Below are 11718 nucleotides of genomic sequence, written 5' to 3' on the forward strand. Positions count from 1 at the left end.
ACAAATGCAGTAACCTATAATTATTATATGCTCATTTTTTTCTCCGTTACCTTTACATTATCAGAATCGTTGAATATTTTACGATATTGCACACCTTCATATTGCACCCACACGCAGGACACGTGTGCCCAATAGTGTATCAGGAACTACTTTGTAAACAAATCATGTACATTCGCATAGTAGACGCAATACGTTTTGGTTGATTAAATTTGTTTCTGAATGAACTAATGCAGATGTTTCGTGGACTGCAACATACCAACTGTTTTGCTACATTCCACGTTAACTTTTTGATACATTGTTTCAGATTTTGTGATAGACTCCAGATTTCATAAAATTGCTTGGTACCTAAAAATAACATGCAAGCTATAAAGGCATAAACTGTCTCCTTTAGCTGGTAATAAGAATGGCAAAAAAAATATACTTGCAATTTTACATCCAGAATCTCATCAAAATATACTTTCTTACTTTTGCAAATCCGAATTACATGAGCCATGTCGTGAGTTCTCAAGCTTGATTACACATTTCACAATTGTACTGTAATTTCGACTATATTCCAAGTGCAATTACATCTTCCTTCCTGTACTCAAAATGAAATAAACATTAAATTCAATAGCGTCGTTTTGATAATTGCAATTGAAACACTTCATATTTTTCCGACATAATGATTTCAAATAGTCAATGACAGAACAAACACACTTGCAGATGTAAACACGCTTCTCCCGCGCCGCTTCAATCCGATGTATTTCACGTACAATTTGCACAGATGAATCCAGTCCAAAATCACAAACTTTCGTCGAATCGAAACAAAATACCAAAATCTATTAATTCCAGATCAAATGGAAAGTTGTTGCTATGCGCATTCATTCACAATATGACTGCAAATTTCAATTTTAACTAGACACGCCATTTTGTTTCGAAAGTTATGTCAAGCGCGCGACTAAGTTTAAATTTATCTGGGCGGAGGTATGTGCGCATTAACAATGATGCTGTTGTGTAAGGATAAATCTGCGCTTGTGTATTTAGCTTGGAATACGGCATACATTCATTTACGTTGTTTCTTGTAGTGTATTTTGTTTATATAATTAAGCCTTTTGTAGAATAAGAAAATGAGCATATAATAAAAAGGTTACTGTATTCGTATGGGAAAATATAAACTCGTTTTGTCTAATGGATATACTGCACTCCCAAGGTCGTGCAGTATTCCATCCAAAAAATTCGTTCATATTTTCCCATACAAATGCAGTAACCTATAATTACTGTTTAAATTATAACTAGCGACTTGTAAGATAACGTACATGAAAATGGTTTTTCATACCTTATCAATACATATTTCGTACTAAATATAAATTTTGATTGTATTTTCATTTTTATTCATTCGTTTTTATTTTATCAAAATTTATTATTATTATTATTATTATTATTATTATTATTATTATTGTGTGTGTGTGTGTGTGTGTGTGATTTGGATTTTTTATGTAGCTTTAACACTTTTGCAGTCATATCGCTACGTTGTCTTCAGTGAGGCAATTTTATACTGTTGTCTAGTACTAGGTCACCATGCCGCAGACATGTAGCACGTCCCAGTCACATCATCCTGACACCAGGCCGACCAGGACTAACACTAACCTATTAATGCTGAGCGACTAGCAAGGCAGCTGTTTGTACCATTTTGATCAATCTTTGCTATGATTCGGCCGGGGTTCGAACCCACGGTCTGCCGCATCCGAGGCGGATACTCTAACCACTAGACCACTGGAGCTGTGGTGTTATTATTATTATTTTTATTATTGCTATTATTATTTTGATTATTATTATTATTATTATTATTATTACTATTATTATTATTATTATTATTATTATTATTATTATTATTATTATTATTATTTTTATTATTGCTATTATTATTTTGATTATTATTATTATTATTATTATTATTATTATTATTATTATTATTATCAGCAATAGTAGTAGTAATATCGCATGTAGACAATTGTTTGACATTTCAACTCATGTATGCATACATAACTTTCAGAACATCAGAAGCTCTCAGTACGGCTGTCATATGTTTTAAATGATACATTTGAATAAAACAATAACTAAAATTATTTACTTAAAAAATGTTAAATTAACCATTTTTTCTGCGAGATTTATCGCAGGTATCTGCGGTATGAATTTCATCGATAATTATAACAAACATTGCCGTTATTAACCATCAACAAAATATAACAGATAACTCATTATATACGTGTATATTTATTTTTATATATTGTACACACGAAACAGACCATTCGGCATTACAATCCGAACAAAAATTTGCTTCGAAAAGTCAAAAGTCATTTCGTGTTGTGCTTACTATTATTATCGGGAGAGAAGGTTAAAGAAAAGTCACGGTGTTTCTTCAAATGTGTATATATTCGTAAGGGGTTCTACTGCTGGTGCATTTTGGAAGAGCTTTGTTTATACTACAAGCACCGAAATGAAGATCAGTCTTGCGATAATTGCAGCTTTGATTGGTAAGTTTTCCAATTAAGTTTATACGAAAAGATTACTCGTATTGAATCCGAAGTCCGCAATGAATGATGTACTTTTCAAAATAAGGAGAAAAGAAACGATTGCTAGAAAATGCATGTGATGTTTGCCGGTATCTGGTCCCAAATATACCGCCATCATATTCCTGAAACAGACGACATTTGAACAGTATGTTTATGTTATTTTCTTTTTAGTTTGTAGACATTTGCTTTTATGGCAGACTAGATGTAATATTATTGATAAGTTACGTTTCTTCAGAGTTCAGCAACGTACGTCTACTGCAAGTTCTATTGGAATAATGACGTCTGATATATATTTTTCTCTTTGTATGGACATACACAAGACTTGGGTGGGGTTGTCGCTTTGCATGAACATACACAGGGCTTGGGTTACAATGTAACAAAGTGAAAGTTGATGGGACAGCTCTAATATTGTTTCTAAACTTTACTATGAGTTCTTACAGGTAATTAAAATACATCACTGCAGAACAAAGTGGGGAACACTTTTATGAAAAAGTGAAACCATTCTTAGTATGCAAAACAAATTGAATACACAGGAAAGTATTTTGCTAACCTATCTACCTTTCATACTATACCATGCAATTGTGTCATCATTAATGTTACTATTATTTATAGGTTACTTTACCTACATAATAATTTTGTTAGATATATTTTTCCTGACAATGCACACATGATCTATTTTATATGTTAATTGCAGAACTTTAGTTACAATAGCACATACAAGTATAAGCTATTCTTTCTAAAATGTATTTATCCAGCTGTCATTAAGGCAGAGAACTGCTTCGAGTCCGCAGATTGCAATCACCTCACATGTGGTGATGGAACAACCATGAGGTGTGTACTGCCTGATGATTTGACTGCCAGGGTCTGCACTTGTGTCGGAACTACGGCTGCTGGTAAATCTAAATGTTTCACCCACACACAGGCACACACAGACAGACACACACAGACACCCACTCACCCACTCACTCTCTCTTTCACTTTCTCTCTATCTCTTTTCACACACACGCACATACACAGGCAGACACACACAAAGAGACACACAATTATACATACGCACGCGAACAAACGCACATAAACACAAGAAAAATATAAACTCAGAAAGGTATTGACATTTTGTTAGACTGACCACAAATACTTGACGAAAAATCATAAATTTTGCCACAAAAATAAAAAAAAATTAAAAATCATTTTGACTTCGAGCGAATTGCATTTTAGTTTTCATTCTGGAGCGCTCTGTTGCTTTGGTTTGGTTTTCGTTATTAGTACCCTTGTTATTAATACCCTTGTTTTCGAGACATTATCTTAGTGATGAACTGTACAATATATTCATCAGGCTTACTGTAATATAAAACATTTAAATATTTTCAAAAATTAAAAATGCTCCTAAATATATTTTCCATAAAAACTAAAGGAAAAAGTCACAAGAGAATGAACACGAGGAAATATCCACAACATTGTCAGTCCTGCCTAAAATGTGCAAACTAGGAACAGTTACTTTTCGTGGTGCTAAACTCGAAATATTTTGGAAAGAATGAAAATGTTGATTGTAAGAGACAGGCCAAAATTTTGAAACAAATTCTTACCAGGACTAAATGTGACTTCACTGAAAGAGAGGCGCGGGTAAACAAATTTGGAATAAGTAGATACAAAACATATCCTACTATAACAGAAGGAAACTCGATTAAATTTAGAAATGTTACGCTATTAAAAGCTAAACATGGCATGGATTGCAATCCTAAAATAATTAATTTATGCTTTGTTATCAGTGAGTAGTGAAGCCTTTAACATGGGTCGGACGAAAATAAACTAAGAAGGAGAACGACAAACGAGCAGAATAACTCAAATTCTTCAAAATAAATAAACATCTACATAACTGCTCAGAAGGAAATTTCGGAGTAAAATTCAAACGGGATGCTTTGTACATTGTGTTAATACACATATACATTTTCATAACACAACATAGAAAATCAATATTGGTTGTTTTAATTTGCTTGGATCAATTAAAAACTGACTTTTTTAGCGACTGACCACACATTGTGTATGAATATCTTTTTAATTTATCGATACAAAGTACCTTGTACAATAGTATGTACGTATTTAGAATGCGGTTCTCAAACAAAATCCTTTAAAATAAATGGAAACGTACGTTATTCTAAATCTACAGCAAGTTGATGCCATATCTATCCTTTTTGCAGTCTGTACTACCCAATCAGAGTGCCGGAGAGACGTTTGTACTTCCACAAGAGACCCACATGAGCACTGTGTCGATGGTCATTGTCGATGTCTGTTTCGCGGGCTGTAAATAAGGTACGTTGAATGGCTTACTCTGTTCGAGTCGTTGATTTAGAATAAGGTAGCGATTCTTTATTTCAGACTCGTTAATCAATAGGTAGATGCAATACCTATGTTGGGTAAGGTATTCAAATTTTAAAGTAAAGTACACATCTGACGTAAAAAAAACCCCCATGTACAGGTTGCAGTCTATAATGTTTTTAGTAAAATATTATCAGCATTGAAGCAAGTTTTTTATCTGCAGGTATTATATATATATAGTATATATTTTTTCAAACAATAACATAATAAATAAATTCATATGTATTTCATCATTCCAAACGGACATTAATACATTGATCTGCGTTTAATATTCGTGTCTTCACACAGTGGCGTACTAAAGGAAAATGGCGCTCTGAAAAACAGCGGTGTAAAGGGCGCCCAAGGGCGACGATGATGGCACAAAGAGCCAAACGCCAAAGCCCGTAGGGCCGAAGCTGGTGGGAGGGTTCTTGGGAGTGCCCCCTCCCACCAGTTAAGGGGTTTAGGGGAGCGCTTTCAGCTCCTCCAGCGGGCCTGGGCGGAGTCCTGGCTACGTACAATTTTCCTGCAATTTAACGTCATTTGGTGACTTTCCTGGTATAAACGTTCTGTCATTCACTCAAGACAATTGAGCTCCATTTTATGTATGTCTGTTACTTCCACATTAGGCCCATTAATTTTACCTCAAACATATTACTGTTAAGAATGTACCAAACCCATACATTTAATCAAACTCGATTTATTTATGGACTGATTGTTTACAAAAATATTGATATGCCTACATAGCCACTTAAAGACGAAAAGATTTCGAACTTTTAACACTGAAAATTGCTCAATGACTAGCGTTTGTCTGACGGATTCGAACATTGACGTCTATTTTAAACTGATTTGTGCTCAGGCTATATTACTGATCGATATCTGGACCCCTTTCACTCGCTGTGATGCGAAACATGATTAGCGAAGCGTTGGCGGTGGGGTTGGGTGGTGGTGGTGCGCCGATATATAGAGTAGCAGTTAGTTCATGAAGTGCAAGCTGGCAGCAGAAATCAGTTTGCAAATACTTAATATACGGGTGCGTTATGTAATTTGCTGAAAGTTTGCGATTCAGGAGTAACCCATTCACAAACACACAATTTTTGGTCAGTTTTGAAACAATATTTATCAGCTGTTTTAGCGCCCCAAGATATCTGGCACCAGGGACAACTGCACAGTCCACCCCATCCCCCCGCTAATACACTTCTATCTACACAAAAATGCACAACGTTTGCAGTAGCTCACAAAATCTTAAAATAAAATTGAATACTGTGTATGACAAGTAACCGAAATTAACTATCATTTTAACAAATCACTAGTGATTTACTAACTGTCGAACATAAAAGTGCACAGTACATATAACAAAAAAAAATAATTTAAGCTGGACGTCTAAAAAATAATGTTTAAATTTGCCTAGAAGCATGTTCACTCGAGTATATATATATATATATATATATATATATATATATATATATATATATATATATATATATGTATATTCAGACTGTGACGGTTTCCTACAGTTTTCTTTTCCATTAAAATATCCACGTGTCTGCTGTTCACTCATAACAAAGACAAGCCTGGCAACTTGCTGCCATTGATGTTGTTACATGTACTATCTACTCTGGTGTCCAACAAAATTTTTATTGTGCTTCTGAGGTTGGATATGGTCGATCTTTGGTGTTTCACAGCACGTGGATACTTACAAGGTTTTACCGTGTCCACAGGTGTAAAGTGTCTTGCACAAGGTCACACCACAGTAGACTAACTGAGTTGATTCTATGATTGGAATCGAACCCGTACCCTCCTGGATACGAGTCAAAAACCTTAACCAATATACCAGAGGCACATAAAGTATTTCTACATCCATAATTTTTTTGCTTGAAAAATAAAATAATAAACCATGAGTACAAGAATATACTTAATACAACCATGCAACCACTACCACCATCCCCCAGCTCACTGACATCTATCAATGAAAGTGGGTGGCACCTGTCAATTTCTGTAAGATTAAAATCAAAGTGACTTAATTTTGAAGTAAAATAAGCAGCAGACAATGTCGTTACATTTAAAATGTGAAAATGTTTTGAACCTGAAGTAACATTTATTTAAAATGCCAATGTTAAGCGAAGTTTCTATTAAAATGTTTAAATTTGAAACTACGTTATATATATATATATATATATATATATATATATATATATATATATATATATATAGATATAACGGCGATGGAGTTACCACGTTTGGGGCACGGTTTGTAGTATGTATCTGAAGTTGGGTGGGTGGGTGGTAGGGATCAAGGGTGGATAGGTACTAACAGTATGCAAGTAGTCATAACTCATGGTTTCATGCTTTTTTATATCTAAAAATCCCTTACAACAAATGTATTGCCCCAAAACCCACCATCGTCTAGTTAAGCATGCTGAAGGATTGCTTGTATTATACATTTATGTGGCAGAAGGGCGGGCATATATTGATTGATATTTTACTGGGAAAGAGAGCGCATGTGATATACACTTGCCTGGATAACCCGCAAGTTAGAGCGCATGTGATATACAATTACATGGATAACCCGCAAGTTAATCATGCGTCGGGTGTGTCCCTTTGCATGTGCCAGGCTTTTCATTCATTTGCAATGTTATATTATACGTCACTTTACTTTTACCGAAAAGTTGGAAAGTTTGCCGAATGATACGGGTCTTAATGATACAGGTCCCAATGATACGGATACCTGATCGGATTCCCACATTTCTATTCAAGTCTTTAATCTAGTATATATGTTTGAAAAATATTGTTCATTACTTTCTGTTTGAAGTCCCCAAAAATCACATTATTCATGATTTTTTTCTGGAAGGGGAGGTTGGAGTGGGGCTTCGGAGGTGGAGGGGGGAGGGGTGCTGGTGTGTGGGTAATGGATGATATGTAGTGTTGAGAGTGGGATGAGAAAATATAGTTATTTTCTCTCCAAAACCCCTCAGCCATCAGGACCAAATGCAACAGATCTTCACGTGTATTTTTTATTTTCCAATCAAGTCCTTTTTTGTATAATGCTTACTGGAAACACTGAAATACAGAGATCCCTACCATACATGAACAAGTCAATGCAATTTTGACACACTTCTTTAAAACTAATTAGCTTCTGTTCTGCAAAGGAAAGATGTGCCACAACCAGCGTGTCATGTTATGTATCACATTATGGTCTTTTATAATCATGCGAACCATATAGGTTTGATTTATAATGCAAATTTAACTTAAGGCAAAGATTTCTATAAAATTTCCCAACAATTAAATTCGTCAACCACAAAATGGGGAAGACAAATAGATTTCAAAATGACATTTAAATTTGTGAATTTATTTGTGTATTCCTCTGTTGAATGACGGTCGATAACGGTTTTGTTTTTGACTTTGTTTCTCCCAAACACCGATTACAAAGCGCATGGTGTGCCTTGATTATAGAGTGATGTTGCTTTGACATGGAAAAGGCAGTTTAGGACTCTCTTGTATTTATTAACGGTAGGCTGAAACCTCGAATCCACTTAATTATGTGAAACCGATTGATAGTCGGAAGTCCCTTGCTTCGTCCGCGAACTCATGGTGGACGATATCGTTTCGTGCACTATCTCAAGAGCCACTAAACTTGGAACTCGGCAGGATTGTCTTGGTAATGAAAAATAAAGTCTATATCCTGGCACGGAGACATGAAAAAGAAAAATATTTCGAAATTGTCTGAGAGAAAAGACAATCGAGACAATAATATTATTGTTATTTCTGGACTAAAGTTCTGCAAAAAAGGAACACCACCCCTTTATAGGCTAGAACTTGAACGATTGAAAAGTGTTAATATGGAAGCATAAATGATTGTTATATATAGTAAGGTAAATAGCAAAAATTGCTCGAGTTTTCTGTGTTATTACTGAATAAGAGACCAGTCTATCTAGAAGGACAAAGAGACTGTATAGTACAATGCAACTGCATGTCTAAGTGACAAATTAGTCACACTGGAGATTTGAATATATATATATATATATATATATATATATATATATATATATATATATATATATATATATATATATATATATATATATATATATATAAGCATTATACAAGAAAGGACTGGATTATATCCACGACCTTAGGGCCAGTGACCCTGTGTTTTCCAAGCTTAATGGCTTGGAGCCTGAATTCTACACGGATACCTGACACGCGGGAATCTCTCGTCTAAAATATGGCTCTTCAGTCACATACGCGAGATTAGTAACTTGAGAAACAGCAATGCCACGTTAAGCCGTCGATGTATGAATGGTATAAGCATTTACCGTGACACTTTTCAATACTCTAGGTGCCCGTGCAATGTGGATACATTTTTCTTTCCATCAAGCTATTACACGGTTTTATGTATCACTATTTAAGAAGCATATAATGACAATATTTTTCGATTTTTCCCTCTGGTCCCGCGATGATAAACTCTCTCCAGGTGACTGGTATTTACATGTCTGTTTAACAGTATTGAGACTTTGTCACAACATATCAAGATATCAGCAGATATTCAATAACAGTCGCCATTCTACAAACGAAACCATAACATGAAGTACCTCCACTGATTGTCACCCACTTTCTTGCATTGTCTACTTTCACAGCACGAATGTCGTGACAAGAGATGATTGGTAAAAATTGATTGAACTTACGAAATTGTAACCTTTCAGTAGTTTTGTCCAATCAGCAAATTTCGCTCTGCTTTGCCCCCCTTCAGAAGCTCGCTATAAATGGTGTTATATATATATATAATGGGATGCATCGCACAAAAGTAGGTGAAAATCGGCATGCTAACATTAAACTGCCGTTTGTATATGGGCAAGACAAATGTGTCTGTTGACATGTCCGTTTGCCAACGTGCCCCCAAAAAACCTCATAGTTTTGTAAATACCAGTGACCTACATGCGTTATTCTGTAATATCAGAGGAAAGATTACACACTTCTGGCAGTCTGACTGTTAATAACTTGTATGTGAGATATATTCAATGGTTTAAGTGCTAACTAAAAGGAACCGTGTATTCGTATTAAAATGACACGGAGGTTATTGCAATATGTCGCCGTAAACATGAATAACATTAAAAAATCGATGACTGGGTGTGAAACTCTCAAATCTCGAGTTACTAACCTTTTCTCGTTATATACATGTAAGGAAGAGACACCATCTTAGATTGATCTGTAGTGAATGTTACCACTTTCCCTGTAATGGTTGTATGGCTTTGAACAAATATATTATTATCCCGTGTCCAGTACCTGTGGAATTCTAGTTCCAAGTCCTCGAATTGGGGTCTTTTCTTGAATCAATGTACGCGATTGATATTAGCAACTCGAGAAAGCACATTAAAGAAATTCCTGGAAGGTGTATCATTCTCTATTTATTTAACGTTATACAGTGTACTATGTTGTACTTGAAGTCTATGTTGGATATTCTTAAATTAAAGTGAATAATATACGGGACACATTCTTGATTTCTCCAAGAAGCATTAAGTCTAGACTTAAACCTTATATCGTAAATCCAGTGGTCTGATAAGTCAGAACGAATATAGGACTTCAGCTCACTGAATCAAATGTCATAAGTCTGGCCATAAAATGTCAGATTAATGGAGCTTGGATGGAATTTCGCCGATAGAAACTGACTATGAAAATAAAGTTGGATGTAGAAATCAGCATCAAATTTCTCCAAAATAAGGTCTAATTTAAATTCAATCGATTTAATTAATAAAATCTATTAATAACATACGGACCCATTGTTTTTAAATTGGAGTTTAGTGTTTACATTTTCTCAGATTACTAGGCGCAGTTTTCATAAAAGTTTCTAATATTGGCAATATCCAGGAATCAAAAGTATTTGATGCGTTTGTTTACTTCTTAGTGCCATGAAGTATAAATGTTACGTTGAACCATATTCATGTTTTGCATCATTTTCACATGTATGCGAAGTGACTGTGGGATATTTATAAATGAAGGCTTATACTATTGTTTGTTTCATTTAAAGTATAATTAAGTTTAAAATTTGGATATTTGTTAATTTTAAGAGAAATAACTTTATGGTGATTGATTGTTTTTTGTTTAAGAAATTTCATCTTAGTACATGAATATTGAGAACGAAATATACGTGGCTTAAATACTTAAACATTTCTTAAAGATCAACCCGTAATACATTTATTGATTCTTTTTATAGATTTATTAATAATAATGACTCTTAATATTTATCGCAATTCTGAGAATTTATAATTAAGATTTAAATTGCAACGTTTCCAATTTCTGATTTGAAAATAAATATGCATGCTGATACAGAATTTTTATTTCCTTTCCAGTTTATCATCAAGATGCAATAAATGATGGATATACTGCGAAAATAATCATCGGAAAATCTATCAATTTCTAAAGAGACGTAATGTTCGTTTTTGGTAGCAATAAAGTATGAGAAAATTTCCGTTGAAAGTTTTTTGTTGCTCAACATATAGCGATATGTTGATTCTAATTCTCTCTCTCTCTATCTCTCTTTCTCTCATACACCCATATACAAACACAGATACATGCACGTGCACACACGCTGATGTGACAATGTTTCATCTTTTTTTCAAACTTAGTGTTACTATTGTTTAAGTTATGATGCAATAGCTGAATAACAAACGCTAAATTAAATGACAGATCAAATTCTGTCTATGACGTAATTGTTACCGATCGTGTACTGATGTGCCACAGGAAATCGGAAGGATGTATGGAACTGCAAGTCTGAATTTGTAATCTTCTATGAACTATCAATGCCAGTGTTGAATCA

At 34.4% G+C, this 11718-nt stretch overlaps 1 long non-coding RNA gene across 1 annotated transcript; it reads left to right on the forward strand.

Annotated features, from left to right (window-relative positions):
- The first annotated feature begins 2379 nt into the window (after nucleotides 1-2379).
- Nucleotides 2380-11370, forward strand: LOC149783164 (uncharacterized). The gene is made up of 4 exons (XR_016413999.1): nucleotides 2380-2513; nucleotides 3308-3445; nucleotides 4748-4859; nucleotides 11252-11370. It is a non-coding gene; the product is annotated as an uncharacterized LOC149783164 (long non-coding RNA).
- Nucleotides 11371-11718: the final 348 nt, after the last annotated feature.

Source organism: Sinohyriopsis cumingii, chromosome 14 (genome assembly GCF_028554795.1).
Source record: "Sinohyriopsis cumingii isolate HCF-2022 chromosome 14, ASM2855479v2, whole genome shotgun sequence".
NCBI lineage: Eukaryota > Metazoa > Mollusca > Bivalvia > Unionida > Unionidae > Sinohyriopsis > Sinohyriopsis cumingii.